We start from the raw sequence: 26,148 nt of genomic DNA on the forward strand, positions 1-26,148 counted from the left end.
TGCTTTAATATTATTTATTTTATTACCTTCAAAATATTTACAAATACAACAAACTACTTTAATTTTGCAGCTCCATTTAATTATTATCCATTCATTTATTTCAATTTTTAAACAGCTTAGTGTAATCTTCCATTTTTTTCAAGTTTCGACTTCACCTAAAAGTTTATTAAAATTTTCAAGAATAAGAGACGCCATCTTGTATGACGTTTCAAGATGGCGACAAGGCCTGTGAAAGGTTACAGCTTTAGACATTTTGAATTTGGTAAATATGGCATGAATATCAACACTTTTAGGTTCTATTTCTTTTGAAAACTTACTTTGTAAAGCACTGGTTTTAATGTTACCCCAATCGTTCGTATCTTGCTACGAACTGTCGCAAACTCGTAATTATCACTCATTTTCGTGATACGGGAATGCCGATGGCGGAGTGCATTCAACTGAAGTAGTTTTTTTCACATGTTGTCTTGCATTATTGATATTGTGTGACAGTGTTTAAAATCATTCTTTCTTACTTACTTATTTACTTTATCAATAGAAAAATATTATCTCTCTGGTGTTCGACGCAGAATAAACTATTAAGTTTATGCTACGGCCACTCTAAAGAACAATGTCTTTTCGGTTAACTGACATTGTATTATCTAGAATCATAAAACATTTTGTGCTTTGTACATTGTTGTATGGTATTGTAAGTTAAATCCGTAGATGTTGAATACAAGTAATTGGCATTATGAAACGTGACAGTAACTCTTATTTATTCATTTTGCTTTCTTTTATTAAAATCGAGTTAGTACATGTGTGCTAAATATATACATTATTCAATTTATCTAAGCATACATCTTTGTTTAAAAGGCCACCATTTAACAGATTATCTTATAATAAAACATTTCCGCTACATTTAATGAACATCTCCAAAAAACAAGAAGACATATTCTTATTTGTGGATGGAAATTACCAGTTGTCAAATCATTTCAGCATTGTATGCTTTTAAACCCAATATAAGATTTCAATAGGAACCTGTACATTCCAAATTATATGTAAGCATTGCATCTATACTGTTTACAACATACTGTGTGATTTTAATATATACATGGATATTCCAAGTGACAAAAATATGTTTAGCATTGCATATGAATAGTATTATTGCATGATTTTAATGTCCATACCAAGTGATAATTTACAAAAATAACATATATTAACCCTTCATATAAACTGCAAGGCCTCTTGTTATTGTATTTTAATGTGTGTACATGCCAAAACTACATTAACACTGTAGGTTGTATTGTATAGTTTTAAAATCAGCATGCAAAGCCTTTACATAAACATTAATAATGCATGTTTTTTTTTTAATTATATGGGACACATGATTATGTACATGTATATTTCATTTTATTTTTTGTAACAGCTTTGGTATACATTGCAATGATATTAAAAATTAGTTCCAACTTGTTTCCAGTTTTGCTGCTCTATATTTTTATTTTCAGAAACAAACACCTATATTTTTACTTTCAGAAACAAACATCTATATTTTTACTTTCAGAAACAAACATCTATATTTTTACTTTTAGAAACAAACACCTATATTTTTACTTTCAGAAACAAACATGAAGTATGGTACAATTCCATAAAAATATTGTTAGTAACATTTGTTTTCTAAGGTAATTTATTGTTACAATATATAAAATTATGTGTCCGTGGCAAGTATGGTGTCTGTATTGAGATGCTATATTATATTAGAACTGTTTCACCAAACAGCAACCTTTTATGTACATAATATATTACAGTTTGATTTCTTAATTGTTTTAACGTTGAAACTGAGCATGTTTGTCAGACATGAAGTAAGTTCGAGTAAGAAAAGGTGTCACTGCCATATAGTGCATTTATATATGATCATGCAGTACAAATGATTGCATTTTGATCAAAAATTAATTTTTCTGTGCTGAGTAAAAGTCTTCCGCGATTAAAGATTCTATTATCTTGAAGAAAAAAAAAACACAACAACATCAATTTTGCATATCTAAGCAATGTAAAAGTCACAATTGTTTTAATTACTTTTACAGTTTTGAAGTGCTGTATGTATGTTTAAGGAACATACTCTGTTCTGATTGGTTTGTTCTTCCTTGTTTAATAAGCCTGCATAACGTATTGTATGATTATCAGTTATACCTGAATAAATCAAAAATGATAAATATACTTGAATGAATAAATAACTAAAAAGAAAAAATAAATATACACACAAACTTTATTTTATTTTCCTATTTCGTGAATTTGAAATTTATATCATTAAAATAAAAAATGCATTTTGACATTCAAAGACCAGTGAAGAAGCATGTACATTTACATAATAACATTAACAAAAATTACTTATCATTGTGAACAGGAATGCCAAGATAAGTGCATTAACACAAGGTCAGTCCTTTACATTTCCTGTTTTGCACATCGGCGAAAATGTCAGCCACATTTTCCAGCAAAATGTCCATCATGTATTCAAAAGGACAAATACATCTTTCATATGTAATAATCTTATGTGTCTGTCAATAGTAAATGCCACGTTAGCAGTCAGTAAATTGATGTGATCTTGATTTGTAATAACATATTTTGTTTTCACAAACTCGGCTCATTTTAAGTTCGTTGGAATGTACCTCAGAATTGATAAGCCGTTTCTATATGACATATCCAGTAAAATTGTAAACTAGATACCTGACCTAGAAGTGTGTGTCTGTGTTCATTGCGGAAGAAGTATTGTACATTTACGCATATATAATGTAGCGCTTTGTGCATGGCAGTTTGTTGTCTTGGCATTTGTATTGTACACATGCGCGTAAAAGAATGTATCCAGAAATTAAATTATTATCATACGACAGCAATTTTAAGGGAATGATATTTTCTCATTAAATATGTCACAATCCCACCAGATTAGCCGCGCGAAACTGATCAACGGCTGTTTTATTTCCAAAATATACAAAATACAATTAAAGAATTATCGAAATCTTTTATCTTCAATTTTACGAATCATAATTCTCCGCTTTATCACTTAACAGTTAAGCGCAGGAATCGCCTTTTAATCTTAATTACAAAATGATTGATTCATGTTGACGTAAAAAAAGCGGGAAAAGGTGTTAAACCCAGACAGACTCCTTCTCCGTGACCGCCAATGAAATAATACAAGAAAAACACGTGATCTCCTAACAATATCCCGGCCAGTCAATATCCACAATTTGCCCGATAACTCCACCTACCGTGACATAATTTCAGCGAAGGTTGGGAGAATTGGTAAGAAGTCTGCACAGCTAAAATGGATGGCCTCATAAGGTGATACTTTGTAAGAATCATTTTTTAAGTATGTTTAATCAGTTTTACGGTTAGAATTTCGTCTTTTTACATTCATGAGTGGAATTATTTGTTTCTTAACAATACGGATTGTATGTAACATTGTTCTCTTGTTATTCACAGGAATCTACCGTGTGACATTGTTAGAATGACTGAACGTCTGAAGTTGATTTGGAAGCAGAGCACGTGTGGACTCCATGTGTCGCAAAAACGTTGGACGCACACAGAGAGGTTGGTGTTCATAATGTATCTCGAAAAAAATTGGTTGTTCGTAACTCGCAGGCAAAGATTACTTTAGCAATTTGCTAGAGTGCATGCTAGAATAATAAAGTGGAAGAGTAATTTACCGAAAAATAATGAGGTGGAGCTCGCCTGCTCGGTCATTGTAAAAAAATAACTCGTTATGCATAAAAAGGTAGGCATATTGAATTAATGCTCTATTAAATTTTCTGGATACATTCGTCAATTAGGCGTTATAAAGTTAATTTCTTGTCGATCATGAAATTTGTTAATTTGTGATGCAAATGGTGATGACACGCAACGTACACTCGTCAGTTTCTACCTGCAATTTGTTTTTAATTGCTCGTTCTTGTTACAACTTGAATTTTAATTTTTTGAAGCCAGCATTTTAAACATAGCCACTGCATCCACCGAGAAAAACTCCGGTTATCAAGTATTTCACCACAAGTTTGTATTATTTTTACTCCAGTAACTACGAAACACAATTTTCATCACAATTCCTCTGAAAGAATGCATTAAAATCCACCCAAATTTGCATGTTTGTGCTTAAACACAACACTCGCTAATTAATATTCTGACTGAATCTTTGTAATGCATGAACATGGATGTTCTATAAATAGAAATGCAGTTGTACTGCAGTGGTGCATGTGTTCTTACGCAGCCAATAAGCATGTCAAGGTTTAAAGTAGGTCAATTTGAACTACTTTCTTTATTCACACATGCTTGCAAAAAAATGCAGGTTAGTATGAGACATGGATTGGTTTGATAATGGATTTTAATGATTTCTTAAACCTTATTTTATGAAAAACTTAGCAAAGGTAAATTAGTTTAATGTGTTAAAGTCACTATGAAATATATATCTACTGTTTTCTCTATAATTAAAAGAAAAGTAATTAGAAAAAGAATAGAGAAGACAAAGTGGCCAGTACTTAAAACATCTATTCTGTCACAGTTTATGCACATGTCTTATTCTTTTTCAGGGATGTCCTTCATGTAAAAGATTGTCTATACCTAGTAAGCTAAAAAAATAAACCCCTTAAAACAACTGGATTAAGTAATCCTTAAAAATTTAAACCCTGACAACAACCTGGATTTAGGAACTTATTATTTTCATTTGGATAATAACAGTATGGAAATATTGCAGGATAAAATGGTAAAATTGTGTTTAAATGTTAACATTTTAAGTACCTTTCTAAATTCTAGATTTTCAGTCATATAGATTAAGACATTTTCAACATGGCTTATAAAATTAGCATCACCGGATTCTCCACCATTTGAACATGCCTGACTTTTTAAACTGAAAGTTATATATTCAAAACACTTAACAGGGAACTTGTTTGAGTCATGTATTGGTGCTATTCTCCACAAAAATTAGTATCTTTTTTTTATTATTTTCCTTTTTGGAGAAAAAGTCCCCAGGAAAAGCTGTGAACTGGATTCAAATAAAAACTAAAAACAAAAGAATGGAAAAAAGGTGTTGTTGCTCTCTATATATACATGTTACAGCATTCAGATAAACTGACATCTGGGCAAATTGTAGGAGGTTGGTTGTATATTTATAGACTTAATAAAGTGAAGTTTTAATTTGCATCTGTAAAAGGATTGGTATATCTATCACACAGGACTTCCTTACTGGACAATTAGAATGCCAAGATGTATTGAGAATTCAATTTGTCAGAGAAGCATTTATGTAGAAAATAATGTACTTGGCCTAAACAAAGGTCTTGCTTTTTCACCTTATTGTTTGGTTTTTGATGAATTATCAAGGTTACTTGATAAAAAATTTGTCTTCTAAATCTGTTAAACCCTGTTACTGCATAGTATCTCAGTCTTAAAATGAACAGTAAATAGTAAAAGTGAAAAATAATGTAATAATTATAGTGCATTTACAATAAATGAAGATTTAACACATTGAATATAGATACTGCTAAGGACAATAATATTCCAAATGGTATGAATTCCCAAATCTTGTTTGATGACTAACAAGTAATATTGTTACTTGAAATTCCTATCTGTTTTTATATATTTTCTATGGAAAATACCTGCATTTTGGATCTGATATCACAGTTTTGGTTTTGTTTTGATACTTTGTAGACTATGCAATATTGTTTAATACAATATTATGGTTTTTTGTTCTGAAAAAATATTGTTCTTTTTGTTGTCAGAGATACTTTTGTGTACATTTATTGAATTCATTCATAAGGCGCTTTGATTTTGATTCCATACCTCATGTTTTTATTTCGATGTAAATGAGATGTGAAACCAAAATTTGTAGTCCTGTTTGGTGCCATATAACACTGTGTTGGTGCGCCGTAAAACCCAAATAAATAAATGAATTGTTTGTTTTGAACACGTTCACTTTTTATAACAGCAAAAATGAGAGAGAAAAAATTCCATCAGTTGTCCAAATGAGTTATTTGCATAAATAAATAAATAGAAAAACACTATTGAAATATTACATATAAATGATACAGTCTGATTTATTATGGGAGGTATAAAAAATTAATGGGTTCAGCAAAACTTAATTCTTTGTTAACTTGTGACAAGTCCATGGCCTGTATGTAATGTAACCATAATTTATCTTTGAAAATTTTGGAATACAAACACCACTCATTTTCAAATTGTTAAATTCAAATATAGTCTTTCTCTGTGTTTGGAGTAGCTTAGATTTGTGTGTTCATTTTTTTACCAACTTGCAAGCAGATTAAACTGTCCTATACAATTTCATTTGCAAGAGACTATAAAATGAGTAAATATTTGATAAAACATGAATTAAAATGAAAATTATGTTGTTTTACAGTCACTAAGGTCAAAATGTCTCCATTTTTGATTCCCATATCTTGCATTTTCACTCCTGAAAATATTGTACAATGTAAATGTCCACTCTGTGAGAGGTATTTAATATTAATAGTCTTGCCTGTGAAACAAACTAAATTTTCTTATGAAAGAAAATAAATATCCCCTATATATTTTTTGAGGTAATGTTGGTTAAAGATATTCAATGCCTGTCTTTCACTAAAATATTTTATCTTTAGATATTTACTTAGAATAAAGAAAATCCTCTTCAAATTTATTTTTAGTTTTTGTAAATATATAAATTAATAGGGGATGTAGAGCTGCATTCATCACTATTAAAATGTCATAAGTATCTTTTAGTGGTAGTATACTTTCATACAGTGTGTAGATATATTTGTATTATTAAAGTGTGTACTATTTTAAATCCAATGCACAATCTACAAAATTAAATCCTGATGGAGCAGTACTTCAATGTTCTGTATCAACCCGCAAATTTATATCCCCATTCCCCACCATAGTCCAAATAGTCGTTTTTGGCCCAAAACCACGGAACCAAATAGTCCAAATAGTTGTTTTTGGCCAAAACCCACGGAATTCCATGCACAGAAAATTTGTATTTCGGTGTAGTAGAACAGACAGTTTTGGAAATAAAACCAAAGTGAATGTACATTTTATCTAGTCTATAGTAAAGTTTTATTGTCTGAAACTGACGAGTTGGGAGAGGGGAAGATAAATTTCTCGAATAGGAGAATTGATGGAGTGAGAGAATAAATGTGGAAGATCGAGACATCTTGTATCAGATTTTATTATTTCCTGGTTTATGTTCCAGATCCTGGATAATGTCAACATGAAGTTCCTTTTATGGTTTAAAGAACCTAAATAGAATTAAGCTTTGACATTGAGCCATGATCTGGACACTGTACATTTCAGTTGATGTAGAGCATGTTGTATGTCATTATCTTTAATTTATATTGGAGGCATATTGAAGAAAAAAGTCTCCTTTTGCATTAAAAAATAAAGTTTTTTCCCTGTTAAAAAAAAAGAGACATACTTTATATTCTCTATAGCACATTATTTAGAATAATATTTTATTCATTAAGGTTTAGCAGTATATCACAAAACCACAAATTCTTAGAAAGCGAACAACAACTTTAAAAACAATCTTATCTGTCCAATACATTTTTATTGTTCTGTCCCATAGAATTGGATACTTAGAATATTCTGAAAGAGTAGTCCCCCTTTAAAAAAGGATGCCATTTGTAAAGAAATAAAAGTAAACAATTGTCAAAAACGATGTTTAATCTAGTTTAATATGTAAAATTTAAGCACTGGGACAGTGTTGCAAATGGCATCAAAACGAAGACCTGTAACAGCTTTTTAAAAATGGTGAGTTTTTAAAGGCTTTGAACTGTCAAGAAGTGTGGCCCCTTCATTCAGTCCCTTTCCGGAATTCAGTATATATATGAGTAAATTGACAATGGTTTTGTAGAATAATATAAATGCTTTATATGCTGTTCAATTTTCTTGTGAAACAATTCTTTCTTTCTATGATTTGGTGATGTTCGAACATTTTTGTCCGAAACATGGACCTAACTCTCAGTCATAAGAAGCAGCCAGGCATTGAAATGCAAGGGAGAAGCCTTGTTGGCTTGAAGTTTTAAGCAAGGTTGCTGTACTTGGTGATATTTATGCTCAGTCCTATTTTTATAACAAAAGCTGTTGGTTTTGTTTTGCAGTGTTCTGCCGTGGATCAAAAATCATTGGGACACATGTCCCCTTGGTATGAAAAATGCGGGGACATTTTCAAAATCTTCGGGACAACAACTTTTGACACTCTCATTGAAATAATCAGTAGCACTTCTTAAATTAAATAGTCCAACCATTGGTACTCTTTAAACAAACCCTCCTGCTTTCTTTTTTGCTTATTCGAATTTTCTGCACCCTTTTTGGTTGATTATTGGTTAATAATAATGTAAATGAATATTCCATTTAGATTCAGCAGATGAGGAGTGAAAAAAAATGATGTACTTGCTAGTCCTAAGAATAAAATTTCATGTAAAAATAATATATTAAAGAGATGTACTCTTCACAATAGAAAAAATAGCTTCAAAACATAAAGATTATTCCATTGCATCTGGATGGATCCAAAACCATAGAAATCTTCCTGGCAGAATAATTAAAATGCTTATTTGAATCAGTAGTATAAAGTTGTTTTTGACAAATCAGTCTATATTTTGCTTTTTATTTCACAATTTTAAGGAAAACAATTATATATATTAATCCCAATACGTAACAGTTTTAAGAAGGATCGCGCTTGATTTTCACAAAACGAGGTTATAATTTTGGGGAAAAAAAGTCCAGTGATCCCCATTGGCTTTGGGGCCAATAAGGCTCCAGGGCACTAGACAACTTTTGGGGACAGGTACCCATACCCTCAGGAAGGGGAATTTTCGACATTTTAAGACGAAAATGGGAAGTATTAGCCATTTATATGTAACTACTTTTCACACTTATTAATACTGTTTTCAATCATTCCTAACTGATGTGACTATATTGCAACAGTAATCTTCCTTAGAGGCACTATATAATATTAAAAGAAGAGTTCATATCTATTTGTGTCAAACGACCATTCATCAGGGGAATTTTCTTCTGAGAAAGGGGAAAAAAACATTATTTTAGGAGGGGAATGGTACCCATATTCGGCCCCAAAAATGGCCAAACGAGTGCCCTGGGCTCCCATGCTTACAATTTTTGTGGACTTTTACACAACCTTTCAAACACGAAATTATGCTGTTTAAAAGGCCTGGATTGCTTTTTCCCTTCCATTAAGGGGGAATTTATTCTCCACACCCAACACCTTCCCACAAAAAAATGGTTACGCTTCCAGTTCCTTTTATCTTGTGTTTCTTTTGTTGGTAATGTTTTGTATCTGTACTCCCATCCCTGCTGACTCAAGACCCCCCCCCCCCCCCCACCACCACCCCCTAACCCAAGGTGACATAAAAGTTTACTTAGTCTTACATTGGTAACAAGCAATATATGACTGTACATTGACAGAATGTGGGAGCATCACCACCAGTATCCTAATATACATATCTAGTTCTATCTGGCAGAAATAATTCAGTAAAACAGTGTTGCCATAGGAGACAGGTCTCTATCTGAAAGGTCAAGGCCACACTTAGGGGTCAGTGCTGTAACTAACAGAGTTAATTTGCTGAAATGTTTCGAGTCATTGATGCTTTGTGTCAGCAATTAGCAGGCCCGACATTGTTGCCCACTGTGCATCAACATTGTTGTAACCATTGCATTAAAAACTCCAAAATTTTGAACACATTTTCCTGGACAAAGATATGGAGAATTTATCTAAGCTTTGTGGTACGCAGTCAGATTTTTCAGCAGAGCCAAGACACACAGACGATATCATTTGTGTAGGGATTACCCATGTTTTTTTGTGTTGTAACATCAGCAAAATCCCGAGGGATTGGTTGGTGCCTGAGCCCCAGAGAGCAAAGGTACCAACATTTCTCGAGGGATTCTGAAGATGTTACAATACAAAATGAATATGCGTTAACACTATACTGGCATAAAATGCGTAAAAAACTAATAAACGAATAAATTATCCCTCAACGTCATTAAATTTCCATGAAACGCGTGGGAATGTCTGTGCTGATTCACGCTGATGTCATTTCCTTTTGAATTATCCGTTTTGGGGGCTTAATAAATTTACTCTTTGCCACGGAACGCGCATAAAATGGTGTTTTAACAGCACGTGAGTGCGAGAATCTCTCTGTTAACACGTTTTCTCTCCTGTTAAAACACCCTGGAAAAGTGACAAGAACATCAGTTATTTGCTAGATTCTCCATAATTATAGCGGCCCGCTTAGCTCAGTAGCTAAGAGCATTGGTCTACGGATCTCGGGATCGCGAGTTTGATCCTCGGGCGGGGCATATGTTCTCTGTGACTATTTGATAAACGACATTGTGTCTGAAATCATTAGTCCTCCACCTCTGATTCATGTGGGAAAGTTGGCAGTTACTTGCGGAGAACAGGTTTGTACTGGTACAGAATCCAGGAATACTGGTTAGGTTAACTGCCCGCCATTACATGACTGAAATACTGTTGAAAAACGGCGTTAAACCCAAAACAAACAAACAAAGATTCTCTATATATAGATGACCTTGACCTACATATGATCTTCACCTTTTAACTTTAAAATCTTTAAAAAAAAACATCTTTGGTCATACACCCGGGGGCATGATTTTGCATGTTGTTAACTACTCCGCAATTAAAAAAAACGACTTCTTCACAGTAGAAAAATTACATAACTCCACCATTTTCGTATTCAATATCTAGTCGTATGGGGCAACACAGTAAAACTTATCAGTAAATGTGTTGCGTGTTTTCATAATGTGTGCCTTTGTACTTGACTTTTACATTGTAAGAAATCCAAGTATTTTCAAGCAGCACATGGCATCTTTCTTGCTTACCTTTAATGATAAATATGATGCAGTTTGTATTTTTGTTTCAGGAAGCATACAAGATTTTATCACATATTATGTTAAAAAAAGAGAAAAATTGCATGTTAATACAGTACCCACTTCTTGTGCCAAGATGATGAAATCCTATGAAGACACTTAGATACGTACTTTACATGAAAAGATTCAATTGAAATACTACAACAGGGATATAAATTAGCAGGGGCCCAGTAGCCCCTAGATTTTGAGCTGGGCCCCTAAATTGTTGGAGAAAATGCTCATATACCGTAGATACCCATGTATAATGCGCAGTTTTTTGACCCCCGGGACCACCCCCGAATCGTGGGTGCGCATAATACACAGGTATAGACAATTTTCCAACTTCAAAACAAGTTTGTTACCGATGTTCGCCATTTTGGTAAAGGGAAACTACTCCCCGCGCTTACTGTCTCCGCTAAAATCTAAGATTGCCGTTACGTTCCGTAAAAGATCGAATTGTTTATTTTTCTTTCAAACAAAATTAATTTCATATAAATTTAAAAGTATTTTGACGAAAGAAATGTTTATAAATCACAAAAATTATGTTACTAATTAAAGATCGAGAATTATCTTTAACCGAGATCAAACTGTGAACAACATAATTGACACGAGGTGACACGTTGATTGCCGGTAATTACTGGCTTTATGATCGTGACAAAAAGACTATCACACCTTTTGTTATCAGTTTAAATTGAGAAGCTCATGTCATTTTGAAAGATACCATTCCGAAATATTGAATCAGCTGCTATTTATTTATTCAAAATAGTGAATTAAAAAAGGTAAAACAACAAATATAACAATAATTTACTGGTTTTATTTTCGAGAAAACAAAAATCGATAGTACCGTGAGACCGATGCTGCTGTCCGCCGTGGAGATAAAATTTATTACCGGTGTCGATGTAAACTCTACTTTCGTTTTCCATCCACCTCAAAATTGACCAAATTTTTTTTTTTTTTTTTTTTTTTTTTTTTTTTTTTTGTTCCCAGGATTTTGGACTAAGATCGGGGGTGCGCATTATACACGGGTGCGCATTATACACGGGTATCTACGGTACCTAATATTAAACATTTATTTTTGACAGTCTGGGCCCATAAATAAAAATAGCTAGTTTATATCCCTGTACAATGTTCACTGCTCATTGCCTTCTGATTCGTAATGGCCATAATTTTCAATTTTTTTTCTGCAGAAGATTTTGCAAAGTTTGTAATTATGATTTACACATGCCTCAAGACAGGTGTCTTTATCATAAAAGTGAAGAGTACTCTGATGCCATCCATTGTTCACCATTGTAATTTTATTGATTCGCGAACTAATGAATTGTTGTGCATTATTTCGTGATAGAAAAAAGGACTTGCTCCTTCTTTGGTCTAATCGCTAAGTCTCTGAACATTGATTATTTGTAAGCCTTGCCTCATCTTTCAAGATATGGAACTGTGCCGCAATGTGATGTATAATGTGACAAAATGAATTGTGTGCATGGCAAAGACGCAATTCTGATTATAGTAGGATGGCCAGACGTATAGACATCACGTCTCCTAGTCTTGAATGTCCATTAACCGATTTAATACTGACATATTGGTTGGGTAATGTCATTTACTTACCCAGTGTGCTTTTAACAGAATGTAAATAATCGTGTTAAATCAAGGTTATTTTATATCCAGGTTGTTTACCCTTTTACTTTTATAGATACAAGGTTGCAACAGAGGTACAATTTTGTATGGAGTCTTGGTTTGGTCAAGATTGGCTTGATACATTCGCAGCCACAGAGAAAATTTTAAGATCAATAATGTCTTGGCTTATTGGTATCTGGTCAGGAGAAGTTGAATCAATAGTAACATGTCAGTCATCCTGGAAAGACTAGATTTTACCACGTCTATACATCCCATTGAGATATGCATTTTCTTCGAGTTTTTGGAAGAGTTTGCACCTTCTTTCAGGGAAAACTTTTAACACGATAACCTTTTCAGCTCAATTTTGTATTGGCTCAGAAAGTTACTCGAATACTTCCGTGGCATACAGTTTGTTAGTTTTTTTTTCCAAATGCTGTTTATGTTAGAAAAGGAATCATTGGATGAAATAACTACACATTATTGATGTTGCTTTCTGGCCAGGGAAAATGGTTGCGATGACATCCGTGGAGAACAAAGGGTAATAGGGATTGACTTGCATATCATTGTATAGTGTTACTGTTTGTCTGTCCATGTTTAGTTTGTCCGTGCTTCTCAGAAACCCGTGGCTGGATTTCATTTGACAATTTGTATGAAGTGTAAACATGCATATTATCTTCATGTCTCAATTAGATACTTTTTTACAGAGTTATGGCCCTTTGGTGGGTTGTGATAATGATGGGTGCCCTGCGTATTATTATACATAGAGAATGTGTAGAGATTCTTGTCCACATTTTTCCTAAAGAAAACTTAACGGTAGTGATTGGTATGAAGCCTAGTTATGCATATCATCGGCAGATCCATTTGTCTTTTGTAGAGATATGGCCCTGTAAATGTCATTTTTGGGTAAAAGTCATTTGGACTATTTCTCCTATACTATCAGTAGGATTTGATTGAAACTTCATAGGGAAGGTTGTTGGCAAGCTTCATTGTGCATCTATCCTGGGTTTTACAAATAATACTCCAAACTCAATTCATTTGCCGTTACTTGTATCATTTTGAACCCTAAGCACATTAAGGATTTTTATCTGTATAGATGCGAAGTTACATTATAAGATGTGACAGTGAAAAAAAACTAGAGAAAATAGGAATCAAAATTCTTAAAACTAACTTCTAGACTGACGTGCACTAGCTTCAAATGTCAGACCAGTAACCATGGTAGCTGTTGAGAATTTTGCCGATCCTCCCAATATGCATTGAATGAGCCAATGAAAACTGTCAAGACATATAACTGGTTCCTGTCCTGCATTTCAAACAGATTAAGACTTGGAACAAGGAAGCTCGGTTTGATGGCACCTTAGGGCAGTGTCAGACATGTGTAGATCAAACAAATCGGCACACCTGCTTGTTTTACTACAGCCGTTACTGTCCATCAGAACATACCAAAACATCCTAACCCCAAAGATATCTTACTGGTAGAAAATCTCGATTATAAATACTGACAACAATAAAAACTATAATGAAAAGTTAAATAAAAAAAAGGTATATTATAATGTAGTAATGTCACAATTTCCCATTTATTATTCATTGTTAATATTATTATTGTTAATATTATTACAGAAATTATTTGAAGATGATGATTAAAAGAGTAAATATTTTTTTCTAGGGGTAACATTTTAGTTTGAAATAATAAATACCACTAACGACTTTTTGCAATACACACAAAAATATTGTTATGTACCTGAAAAAAAATCCAAACAAAGGCCATCACTAACTGACATCAGAATAATTTCACCTAATCATATGAAATTAAAATGATTTGAAGTTATGTTTTTCAGCAGTCAGCCATGAAAACTTTAGTGGCATCTTCACTTCACATGTAAAAGTTCACTTCTTTGTGCCAAGGCTTGTTACACCTTTAGTGAAAACAAGAATTATCTTTAAAAAAGATACATGGCCGCATTAGCCAATGTACACATTAAGCTACGAAACGTGCATGTACTCTGCACTTTTACATATGATCGGGTATTTATAAAGCAAAACAAAATGTAGTTTTTAAAGTAAAATTTTAATGTTTTTATGTAGATCATTTTACAGAACACATATTTTACATCATAATTAATTATTAATCTTTAACAAAAAATAAAGACAATAAGAGTGCCAGATTGTCAAAAAATACATCCGTCTGAATATTCAGTTACGTATCATAAAGGTAATAATGTTGATGTTGTATGCTTTGGTAACCCAAAAAAAGAGTAAGAAGGAATCGGATATTGACAATCGGATCAAAACTGTTTGAATGGACAAGGCTAATTTTGCAGATTTCAAATTCAAGGGCCATAATCCAAGAGTGTCTGGGGCTATTTCAGTGTTCACGAAAGACCCTGAAAATTCACAGGACAGTCGGTCTGATAAACATGATTTTTATACAGGACCGGATATTTTACCAGACCGAATTCTTTTTAATAAATTTGATATCTGATCTTTAAAACTGGTCTTTATACATAGTCTATATAGACAGCATTACACAAATTACATCCCTTAAGTTTATTTCCACATAGATCTGTTAATTGAAACAGATTTCAGACATTAAGTTTTCAGGCAGTAAAAAGTCTCCCCGTACTTGGGTTCAGTGTTGTTATATTTTCTGGTCCTTTGGGATCATGGAGTCCATTCAACATTATGTGTAATAAAGTCCCGCTGGCGTGAGAGGTGTTGCACATTTCATTACCTCTTGTGAACAGACTCAATCAAAACGAGTCTGCTGTTATTCTTCTTGGTTGCATTCTTTGCTTCCAAAGGATCTTTTTACAGATATTATTCGTATTTATTTGCTATATCATCGCTGTCTTTTCCCCCACAAGTCTATTGTTTGCACGGAGTCATGCTGATGTTGACATTGAAAGAGAAAGATGACCTCTGAATTTCTGGGAATTCCCGTCTGGTTCCCGCGTACATAAATCGAGAACCATCCACGATTAGTCAGAACAACGCATCCAATGATAACGCGCGTTCTTAGAATTGTCGTGAGGGGTTTCCACTGTTTCTATTTTAAGGACCAATGAAACAAGTGCTTACTAAAATATAGTTTGACATCAATTTCTTGGGATTCCATGTTACAATAATAATGAAAGTCAAACTTTAGCAAAATCGTGCAGGACTTTCTTCTTATTTTATCATATTGACCTGCAATTTTTATTGGACACTCGGTCTTGTGAACTTGATATATCACGGTGGACACAATCAAAATTTACTGCACATGTCCGACGGCTTTCGCGACCTCTGCTATTTTGGTGGTTATCGAACAAAAGCATTGTCAGCAAGTTTGGTAAAGATTGGATGAAAACTGTTGGACTAGAGAGCGGACAAGGCTAAATACGTAGTTTTTCGATAATTCAAGGGCCATAATCCAAGAGTGACTGGGGTGATTTGGCTGGTTATCAAACTTGGCCGAGATATTATGCCCACAAACATGGTCAGCAAGTTTGGTGAAGACGGATGAAAACTGTTGGACTTGGAGAACGGACAAGGCTAAATTTTCGAGTAATTCAAGGGCCATAATCCAAGAGTGCCTGGGGCGATTTTGATGGTTATCGAACTTGGTCAAGATATTGTGCCCACAAACATTGTCAGCAAGTTTGGTGAAGATGGGATGAAAACTGTTTGACTTACAGAGCAGACATGCTTTTGGACGCTGACCACCTGCTCTTTCAGAGCGGGGCGTATAAAAAAGGAGGGGCTGAAAAGTGGGGGACAAAATGACCAATTTGAAATCGTTGAAGGATACCAAATGACCAAAATGGGGACAAGTTGACTGTAAATCGTTTTCTAAGAAAAAATAAACCACTCATCCCACAGAACATGACGGAAATCCTAGATTTAAACGAAAATCGTCTAACCCTGTGTACGATATGCACCCACGATTCTGAAAGGTTATTCAAATGTGTTGCAATTACAGTATTAAAAGGTAGTTACAATGAATTTTCAGTTATAAAATATAGTTTTTTTCCCCTGTGTTTTTCTGTGTAAAATGAAATGGTCACAAAAAATTGTGAATGCGCTTATAGCAAATCATGAGCTATAAAGCATTCTAAGAATACACTTTCATGCCGCAGTTCTTTAATATACATTAACTACCTTATATAGTGAACACCAAATACCCATAATCATAAATTTCTTTAACAATTTTGTTTCTTATATTTGCTTTTTAATGTTCGATATTTGCAGCAAACCACATATTACGACAAACCATTAAAAATTATAATAATACCATGTGAAAATAGCACAATTATGTGAGAGAAATCCACCTGTGGTGAAATACATCTTGGCAAGCTGTTCAATTTCAAAAACTTTGGTTTTTTTAAAATTAACATTTTAAAGCTTACCCTGCTGGCGGCAAGTGGTTCTGCCTTTGCAATCAGTGCAGGCCAAGATGAGCCAGCACATGTTCAGGCACATCTTGGTCTGCACTTCTACAATTCAGTCAGTAAATTTTCAGTGAACGCCCCTTTGAATAATAGGTGGTACAGTCCAAATTGAATGATGGATCAGTCCATTTTAGAAATTTAGCAGGGTAAAGGTTGGAATCCAACAACATGAACAAGGTATGACTTGAAAGTTTGGTAATATTATATATATTTGTTGCTCTAGGATATGCGTGTCTTTTCTCATAATGAGTAATTTTATTTGTGAAAGACAAAGGGGAGAAAAAGAGGTCTTGATCAAACTAGAAATGAGTTGCTGTTATTTGCAGATCATAAAACAATCGAATCTTGGGTCAGTCATGTAAACTACATTCTATTAGTACACTTTGAACAACATGGCCTCTTCATATGAATATGGATGTTCATAAAAAATGTTTATAAGGAACTTGTTACCAATTATGTTGATAAGAAACTTCCGATAGAGCAAACAGATTTTGCTGGTCACAAAGAGTTGGCTATATCTGGAGTTTACAAGACTGACAGCTGCGTAAATTGTATAATGATTAACACCCACAATTGGATAAAAAATAAAATTGACCAGACAAGCCAAAATGTTGATTTGCCCGAGCTTAAAATATCATTTTAAGGTTAGAATTAGTCAAAATAATTCTGACGGTCAGATTGTTTTATATTTGTGACAGGAATCTTACCGTCAAAACTTAGAAGGACCAAGTTAATGGAGGGTAATTCACAGTATAACACCGTCGTGTCGAGTTACTGGTTTTATCGCTTGCGCATATTGCCGTGTAGACGCGGTAAACGTTAATCATGTACAGTACATACATAGGTTTAAATCACCAGAATATTCATAATTTTGGAAAATATTTGATAATTTTACATAAATCAGTGAGAAATTGAATACCCTTTCGATACATGCAAGTTTCATTTGAATTTATCCCATTTTCGCAACAAAATCAGCATTTAAACTCAAATCGGCAGCGATGATAATTTCATTGGAAATTTTCTCCTCGATTTTGGTCTTTCGGGTGTTTGACGCGAGTGGAGATATTGCCCATAAGAAAAATAATTCAATATTTCATAGGGTTGCGTCAAATTTGTTGGACTAAGGTTAGAATTTGCTAGTAGTTGTCTGAAAAATTAATGTAAAGCTTTAAAACAGAGATAAATATTTCATGTATCTACATCCTTCACTTTGGAATTATTTCCTTAGTTAAACATTTTCATGAAAAATGATACTAGTAGCTTCCTTGCTTGGTGCTCTGCATTTAGGGGATAGTACTAGGACTGATCAGCCCTGTGTCAGTATAAAGTGACTGGATGGGGTATCATGCAGGGTTCAAATTTGCCCATTTTGCATACCGTAGATACCCATGTATAATGCGCAGTTTTTTGACCCCCGGGACCACCCCCGAAATCGTGGGTGCGCATAATACACAGGTACAGACAATTTTCCAACTTCAAAACAAGTTTGTTACCGATGTTCGCCATTTTGGTAAAGGGAAACTACTCCCTGCGCTTACTGTCTCTGCTAAAATCTAAGATTGCCGTTACGTTCCGTAAAAGATCGAATTGTTTATTTTTCTTTCAAACAAAATTAATTTCATATAAATTTAAAAGTATTTTGACGAAAGAAATGTTTATAAATCACAAAAATTATGATACTAATTAAAGATCAAGAATTATCTTTAACCGAAACCAAACTGTGAACAACATAATTGACACGAGGTGACACGTTAATTGCCGGTAATTACTGGCTTTATGATCGTGACAAAAAGACTATCACACCTTTTGTTATCAGTTTGAATTGAGAAGCTCATGTCATTTTGAAAGATACCATTCCGAAATATTGAATCAGCTGCTATTTATTTATTCAAAATAGTGAATTAAAAAAGGTAAAACAACAAATATAACAATAATTTACTGGTTTTATTTTCGAGAAAACAAAAATCGATAGTACCGTGAGACCGATGCTGCTCTCCGCCGCGGAGATAAAATTTATTACCGGTGTCAATGTAAACTCTACTTTCGTTTTCCATCCACATCAAAATTGACCAAAAAAGTTTTTTTTGTTTTTTTCCCAGGATTTTGGACTAAGATCGGGGGTGCGCATTATACACGGGTGCGCATTATACATGGGTATCTACGGTACTTGCAAAATGAGAGTACATTTTGAAAAATGCAAGTGACTTCTGCCCAAACTTGCAAAGTTTTGCGAGTGCAAGATTTCAAATAGAAGTGACGATCATTTACATTTCTTGAACTTTCAGTTTCGATCTGCTGTAAATAGGCATTCATTGATGATGATTTTTACACATTAAGCACCGAATGATGATGTTTTTACATAGTGCGTGAACTGTTTTTAATTTATATGCAGAGATTTACACAGTTCAGTGGAAAAAAAGTAGTTTTATACTGCATATGCTTATGGGTAGTGTAATGGAGGGCTGAGGGCCGTGTTAAGAAAATCGTACATAGAAAATATGCAGTTCAAGAAGCCCAACTGGCATTCGTTGTAAGCCGCAAATCTATTTGCTTATTGCGTTTACAATGCATGTGGAAATTGAGGTGTGATGTGTACTTAAGAGGATTACACGTTTTTTACTGAACGTTCATCAACAAATAGGCAGGTAAATTTCACCTTTGCCTTTGACAGAAGTTTTAGCTTAAATGTATGTTTTGAAACTGTTCATACACTGGTATATAAGCTGCGTAATTCATGACCTTGCTGCATAGATTTGACCAAGAGCTAGCCTAGAAAATGCACATTAGAAAGATCATGTACATTTTTATACGCCCGTTTGAAAAACGGGACGTATTATGGGAACGCCCCTGGCGGGCGGGCGGGTTGGCGGGCGGGCGGGCGGCGTCCACAGACCTTGTCCGGAGCATATCTTCTACATGCATGAAGGGATTTTGATGAAACTTGGCACAGTTGTTCACCATCATGAGACGGAGTGTCATGCGCAAGAACCAGGTCCCTAGGTCTAAGGTCAAGGTCACACTTGGAGGTCAAAGGTCAAATTCAAGAATGACTTTGTCCGGAGCATATCTTCTTCATGCATAGAGGGATTTTGATGAAAGTTGGCACAATTGTTCATCATCATGAGAAGGAGTGTCATGCGCAAGAACCAGGTCCCTAGGTCTAAGGTCAAGGTCACACTTAGAGGTCAAAGGATACAAGAATGAAAACTTTGTCCGGAGCATTTCTTCTTCATGCATAGAGGGATTTTGATATAACTTGGCACAAATGTTCACCACCATGAGGCGGAGTGTCATGCGCAAGAACCAGGTCTCTAGGTCTAAGGTCAAGGTCACACTTAGAGGTCAAAGGATACAAGAATGAAAACCTTGTCCGGAGCATTTCTTCTTCATACATAGAGGGATTTTGATATAACTTGGCACAAATGTTCACCACCACAAGACGTAGTGTCATGCACAAGAACCAGGTCCCTAGGTCTAAGGTCAAGGTCACACTTAGAGGCCAAAGGTCAGATACAAGAATGACTTTGTCCGAAGCATTTCTTCTTCATGCATGGAGGGATTTTGATGTAACTTGACACAATTATACACCATCATGAGACGAAGTGTCATGCGCAGTTCCCTTCTTTAGAATTACTTCCCTTTGTTGTTACTATAAATAGCTTATATTGTAACTTTTTCATTACTAGTCGTAGGGAAAAATCGAGACCACTTTCCTGTAGTACAACATGCATGCTACATCCAATTTTGAGGTGTATTTTGACCAGTCTCTACCTGGTAAAGATTTTTGTGTGGACTTACAATTTTTTTTTTGATTTTTTTTTTTTTTTTTTTTTTTTTTTTTTTTAAGATTAACTTCCCTTAGTTGTTACTATAAATAACTTATATTGTAACTTTTTTATAATTGACCGTAGGGAAAAACCAAGACCACTTTTCTGTGGTACAACATAGATGTTACTTTCCAATTTTAGGTGTATTTTAAGGTATCTCTACCTGGTAAGGAGTTTTTTTGTGGACTTAGAAAAACAAAACACTTAGTTATTACTAAACAACCACAAAATTAAAATTCCATTTGCAAATACAGGTGCTAGAGTAAAGAAATTTGCTGTGACGGGCGTATATTGTGACATTCTTGCACTCTTGTTATGCTATTATTTTTTTATCATATTTTTAGCTCGGCTATTCGAAGAATATGGAGAGCTTTACCACTCAACCTGATGTTGCTTAAAGTTTTTATGAAACGGTAATATCTTGTATACCATCAAAGATATTTACTTCAAACTTGAAACACTTGTTAATTATAACAGTCTGTACCTGTAGGCATGAGTACGTAACTCTGTCAAGTATTTTGGCTGAATTATGGCCCATTTTGGACTTGGAAATTGGTTCAGATTTGGTACAAGTCCATGTTTTGTAAAAACTATTTGACATGTGGCTTTGAAACTTTGAGCACTTGTTTATCATATTAGTCTCTACCTGCAGGCAAGATTACATAACTCTGTCAAGTATTTTGGGTGAATAATGGTCCTTTTTGGACTTGAAATTTGTTCAGTTCTCGTACAAGTACTTGTTTTATTAAAACTATTTAACATGTGGCTTTGAAACTTTGAACACTTGTTCATTGTCATGATCTCCATCTGTAATCAAGATTAGGTAGCTATGTCAAAGATATTTTGAAAATGAGCATTTGTTAATCTCATTAAGATGACTTGGGGGATGTGCAGCTCAGGTCACAGGTCAATGGTCAAGGTCACACTTGAATGATCACAATATTTCAGTTTCAACATGTAGGAATACTAGTTGCTGCAAGTGATAGCTCTAGTTGTTAATATAATTTACTTGACCTTGAGTTTTAGAGAAAGGAATTTTTGCGGGAGTGGTAAAAAAATACAATTCTTTCAATTTTTGTGCAATATTTCAGCTATTTTAGGTTGAGAAAAACTTAATCGTCCTTCTGTATCCGCTGTATTTCTGCAGTGCCATTCAGGACAATAACTTTTGATGTGTTGAATTGCACAATTTTTTTTAACTACCTGTAACCTTTCTTACTATCTATCTGAGATTTTCATTTTTTCTCCCCGAAATTACACATACCACTTTGCACTGTTTTTTCTTCTTCCTCACTAGTTGAGAAATTTAATGGGAAAGCTCTTAATTATATATATATAAGTTATTATTTTAGCTACAGTGTATTCAGTTGAACAGTTAATGTCATTCTTTATGCCTACAGTTGTCATATGAACATGTCAGATTCTGAATAGCTGAGTCATGTAGGCTACCATTCAGATCAAGAATATGTAATAGCCTAACGTATTAAGGAAAGTGCAGATATAGGGAATGCATGGTTGTGAGTTCCATCTCCTGGCGAAGCGTATGATCTTCATGGTCATTTCAAAAAAGACATTGTCTGAAACAATATGTTCTCCAATTCTGAATTTATTGGCAGTTACTTACAGAGAAGTTGGTACTGGTACAATATTCGGAAACTCTGGTTATGTCAACTGGGCACTATTACTTGACTTAAGTTCTGTTGGAAAATATTAAACTGGGCTAAACCCAAAACAAACTAAGCAGAATTGGTATTACATGGGAAAGAAATACCATGTACATTCCTAATGATTAATTGGCCAAACAGTCCCTGACCTGAATATAAAGTCTACCTCGCTTACTTTAAGTTTTCTTCATCCGTATTTATAGGACTTACTTGTATCACTTTTGTCTAGAAAATAGCTCTTTTGTTAAACTTTAACACAATGACTGGCAAACAACCTCCTCAGTTTTTATCCAGTTTTCGTCAGACTTTATTAGTGTTTTAGCGTAGTCAAGTTCAGTAAACTTGTAGATAGTCTGCGTTGCTCTAGTTATGGCCCTTGAGTGAGTCTAAATTTAGAAAATTGACGACTAGTCAGCTCAGTAAGTAGAGTCTTTTTAAAAGTCAAATGTAATTTGCTGTGAAGGGTGTATATTGTGACAGTTTGCCACTGACTTTGCATATTATAGTTTTTCCATGTCCAGAGCAAAATTCCAAAAAGGGGTCTGCTTGGCCGAGTGGTTGAGGTCGCTGACTTGGAACCACTTGCCCGTCGCCGATGTGGGCTCGGGCCTCAATCGGGGCGTTAAATTCTTCATGTGAGGAAGCCATCTAACTGGCTAACGGAAGGTCGGTGGTTCTTCCAAGGTACCCACTTGTGATGAAATAATGCATGGAGGGGCACCTGTGGTTTTTCTCCACCATCAAAGGTGGAAAGTCGCAAGTTGATCTATAGTTGTGTCACTGCAACTTTAAACGTAGCAAAAGACATAATTCGAAAAGTAAGGATTCTACTGAAAATGAGTGCAATTGATTATACCTTATTACACCAAGCGAAGCTGACTTCACTGCCTATAAATACATCTATGCTGACCAAGTGTGAAGTTTTCTTCACTACCTATTACATTCATATTCAGTGTGTGAAGTTGATTTCACTGCCTTTTACATCATTATTCATTATGTGTGGACTTGACTTTAAGTCTTAATTGCCTGTTACATCTGCGTTCATTGTATGTGAAGTTGATTTCAATGCCTATTACATCCTTGTTCATTATGTGTGAGCCTGTTACATCAACTCTGTGTTCATTGTAATATGAAGTTGATTTCACTGCCTTTTACATCATTATTCATTATGTGTGGACTTGATTTAATTGCCTGTTACATCTGTGTTCATTGTACGTGAAGTTGACTTCACTGCCTTTTACATCATTATTCATTATGTGTGGACTTGATTTAATTGCCTGTTACATCTGTGTTCATTGTACGTGAAGCTGACTTCACTGCCTTTTACATCAATATTCATTTTTTGTGAAGTCTGCTTCACAGCCTATTACATCTGTGTGCATTATACTGCCATGTACATCCTTGTTCATCCTGTGTTCTCAGTCTATTATATCAGTGTTCCTTATTTTTGAAGCTGACATCTCTGTCTATTACATTGTGTTCATGATGTGTGAACTGCCTATTACATCCATGTTTGTTAATATGCTGAAAGTTGACTTCACTGCCTTTGATGGCCCATTTCTATGTAATTATTCACTTCTTTTCATTTCTTTTAATCATAATTTGAAAAGACAAAAGATATCCCAAGATAATCAGATAAGTTCTTTCTTTTGTTTGATTTTTTTTATCCTCAAGAATTTGTAAGAAGATTATGGAGTTTTATCCTGTGGAAGAGTCTTTGTTGGAAAGAAAGATAACAGAACTGGAGGTGTTAAGCCAGGGTAACTGAAAAATTATAAACTACCAGCGCTTGACTATTATTTTTTTTGCTCTGGCAAATTTTTTGGAGTACAATAAGTTTTAACTCGCAAAATTTATATTTACTTTTAAACTATTCAGCGCTCGATTTTGCTCATTGAACATCTGTTTTGTTTGAAACTTTCTAAAATTGATTACTAAGTCAAATTATAGTAATGTTAAGCATACAGAAGAAGTTTGATCCATCAAATATTTCATGCAATCGGCGCAGGATATTTTACACACATTCCCGGCATCGTCCTCATTCTTTTCTCTGAGCATGACATTTTGCACAAAGTAAAAACATCATCGGTCAGACTCCATGCATACTTACAGCGACTAAAGTTGAAGCAAAGAAAATGCCCGTAATATCAGCGTTATTATTTGCACTCGCAAAAATTTGAGAGCTTCGGCAAAATCAACTCGCATTTTCCACTTTTCACTTGCATTTTCCAAGTATCGGAGTATTAAATTCCAACTTAATTTATTGAAACATGTAAAATATTGATTAATTTTTTTTTGAGATTGATCCCTGACCTTGGGTCCAAATGTTCCAGTCTTGGCTCACAGGGGTCCATATGATTACGTATAAAAAAAACCCCCAAATTTATATACAGATACCATATAACCCCGTTTAAACGCCCCTGGGGGCGATGCATTTTACGAAAAATTTGATCCGAACAATTTCAGTAACTCGTATAAAAGTCCCCCTGTTCATCCCAATTCATGCACTGACATAACCCGATACGTAATTGTACTGGGAATCTGTGTAAAGTCACGCGCTGAGTGACATCATCCGAGTTAAATTCGATCAATACTGTAGTGTTTATAGTGTGGCATATTCAGTACTTTAATACACACAGTAGATTTATTTGTGCCATGCCTGTTGACGTGTTTAAAAGTTTGTGTTAATAAAGTGTGGGTTTTTTTTGAAATTCATTTGTATTGTTATGGAATTGTTGTTATCTGGATATTATTGTGTTGGATCTAGGACCAATATTTGAAGGTAAGATTTTTTTATTTTCCCAAAAAAACGTGGGGGGGGGGGGGGGCGTTAATACGGAGTTATACGGTAATTCCATTTGTAATTTAAAATGATTGCAATGATCTTGAAACTTGAACAGTAATATATTGACTGACCCCCATCCAAGCATAAAAGACTGATGTTGTTTTTCAAAGGTTGCGAGACACTAAAAGTGTCACTGACAATTCTCTCCCTTTGGTTTAAAAGTTACTAGTTACGGTAGTTACATTTATGCACCATATTACGACAGTTATCACCATGTTGGATATTTTTCATTTTTCAAAATTATGTTCTGTTTAGATTTATACCAAGAAGAAAGAGGTATATAATATAGCCAAATCTGTGTCGGAAATCTCTGCTTAACTGCCTTTTGTAGAATTTTGTGCTTATCTCCCATTTAGGTGAAAAATATTTAAAAAGCTAAGACATTTGTATTTATTTTGACTTGGTAGAACCTCTTGTTTCAGATTTCAGTTTGATAGATTTTATGTTGTTACAGTAATTTGAACCAATGTGTACATTTTAAAATATGTAGATAAAGGGAAGTTATAAATAGAAACTATGAAAGTATATTAATTTTGTTGAATTAATCTTAAAAAAAAAAATAATAAGAAGGTTATTTGTTAAAAACATTTTTGGTTGGGCAATCATGTTAGAAAGACTACAGTTTTAGAAATACTTCTTAATAATTAATAATAATCGTGCACAAATGCTCAGTAATTAATTGTCAAAGATCAGCCGTATAAATTTCAAACAAATCGTACATGAACAAAATTCAATTTACAACCTTTAAAGAGAGAAAAAAACTGATTATATAGTTACATATCACAATAAATTGGAAAAAGCAATAATCCACCCACTTTTTGATTAAAAACTGCTGAGTCATTGTTGAAAAGGCGAAGGGTCAGAGGAAATTGCTATGTCTTGTCCAATGAATATATAGC

General features: G+C 34.1%; 1 long non-coding RNA gene across 4 annotated transcripts in view; it reads left to right on the forward strand.

Moving 5' to 3' along the window:
* Positions 1-205: 205 nt before the first annotated feature.
* LOC123561784 (uncharacterized) overlaps positions 206-26,148 on the forward strand; it is a 108,257-nt gene continuing 82,314 nt past the window's right edge. For 2 of the 4 annotated variants that reach the window (XR_008372746.1, XR_008372745.1), the window contains exon 1: positions 3,273-3,558. This is a non-coding gene — a long non-coding RNA (uncharacterized LOC123561784). Of the gene's footprint in view, positions 263-1,635; positions 1,656-3,272; positions 3,559-26,148 lie in introns of those variants that run through there. The other 2 variants (XR_006688516.2, XR_006688518.2) reach the window with 2 other exon arrangements.

This window comes from Mercenaria mercenaria, chromosome 10, assembly GCF_021730395.1.
Source record: "Mercenaria mercenaria strain notata chromosome 10, MADL_Memer_1, whole genome shotgun sequence".
NCBI classification, from domain to species: Eukaryota; Metazoa; Mollusca; class Bivalvia; order Venerida; family Veneridae; genus Mercenaria; species Mercenaria mercenaria.